The 1,598-nt window shown below is 41.0% G+C and overlaps 1 protein-coding gene across 1 annotated transcript in view; it reads left to right on the top strand.

The window, feature by feature from the left end:
• Positions 1-1,598, top strand: part of LOC106516881 (protocadherin gamma-A5) — a gene marked incomplete at its 3' end in the record, with an annotated part of 9,475 nt that overhangs the window by 1,638 nt on the left and 6,239 nt on the right.

Here is a 1,598-nt window from a genome sequence, read left to right as displayed (position 1 = left end):
TGTCTTTTTATTGATCATTTAAATATGTAAAGTCTGAGAAACAAACACTGTTCGGCAAAGTTCTTCATTTTACTTATACGTTGTGATGGGTTGTCTGTTTTATATCCTGAATCAGAAACCGCTTCTGTTGGCCAGTGTGTGGCAGTCTTAGATAGGATTTTGTAAATTGTCCCTCCCTTTAAACGTGATATGAGAGACAATAAAACAGACTCCAGCCGCCTGCCATCGCTTCAGTTGATGTCTGCTTTTCTCCGTGTAAAGCTGGTATTTTTGTTGAACAATTCTGAGAAACCGTGGATATAATTCATAWATTTTCCTCACACAATTTATCTGGATTTTTCTTTGGATTAACACTGGGACATAATGAGWCGGCAAGTACTGTTGTTCCTCTGGCTTCTTTGTGTCGCAGGCGTCTGCGGACAGGTCAGCTATTCTGTTCCCGAGGAAATGGAGAAAGGTTCTTTAGTCTGCAACGTAGCTCAGGATTTGGGTTTAGAAACTAAGCGGCTGAAATSGGGCAAAGCTCGCATCTATTCGGGAGACAGCGCAGAATTCATCGAGCTGAACAGAGACAGAGGCGACCTGCTCATCAGAGAGAAAATAGACAGAGAAGCGCTGTGCGGGGACACGACGCCCTGTGCGCTACATTTACAGATGATTCTGGAAAATCCCATGGAGCTGTTCCGAATCACAGTCGAGATAGCAGACATTAATGATAATRCTCCCAGCTTTGCTTCAGCTGAGAAGCGTTTTGAAATCAGCGAGTCGGCCATTGTMGGCTCTAAATTTGTMCTGGARMAAGCTGTTGATGCTGATATTGGCACGAATGGTCTGCAGAGCTATTCACTGAAACCAACGAATAATTTTGCACTAAAATTAGAGAGTGATGTAGATGGAAATAAAAAAGTAGAAATGGTTTTRCAGAAACCTTTAGATCGAGAACAGGAGGGACATTTATCTCTAATATTAACTGCAGTGGACGGGGGRCAGCCCCGGATGTCAGGGACAATGAAAATAATTATTAACGTTTTAGATGYTAATGACAATGCACCAGTATTCACCAAATCTGTCTATAAGGCAGCTTTAAAGGAGAACTCCCCGCGGGGCACGAAAGTTATTACAGTCAGTGCGTCAGACAAAGATGGAGGCACGAATGGAGAGGTCTCATATATGATTTCAAAYRMYAAGCGGCGTTTATCTGATGTGTTTGAAATTGATAGAAAATCTGGGGAGGTTACACTGATCGGTGAAATTGATTATGAAAAGGCAAAACTCCTTCAAATTGACATCGAAGCAACAGATAACGGAGGGCTCTCTGATTCTAGTAAAATTCTAATCGATGTAATTGATGTAAATGATAACAGCCCTCAGATAAAAACACTTTCTGAATCTAAATCGATTTTAGAAGACGCTCCAGAAAATACTGTAATTGCCATGTTGAGCGTAAATGACCCGGACTCTGAGAGGAATGGTGAGGTGAAGTGCAAAATTAATGATGACATTCCTTTTAAAATTCAAAACACGATGAACGGATTTTACAGTTTARTAACAGAGGTGATGTTAGATCGAGAGGCTGTTTCTCACTTTAACATTACAGT

The sequence above is a fragment of the Austrofundulus limnaeus genome, unplaced genomic scaffold (assembly GCF_001266775.1).
Source record: "Austrofundulus limnaeus strain Quisiro unplaced genomic scaffold, Austrofundulus_limnaeus-1.0 Scaffold1, whole genome shotgun sequence".
NCBI classification, from domain to species: domain Eukaryota; kingdom Metazoa; phylum Chordata; class Actinopteri; order Cyprinodontiformes; family Rivulidae; genus Austrofundulus; species Austrofundulus limnaeus.
Note: the sequence above shows the minus strand (reverse complement) of the source record. Positions and strands in the feature narration are given on the sequence as shown.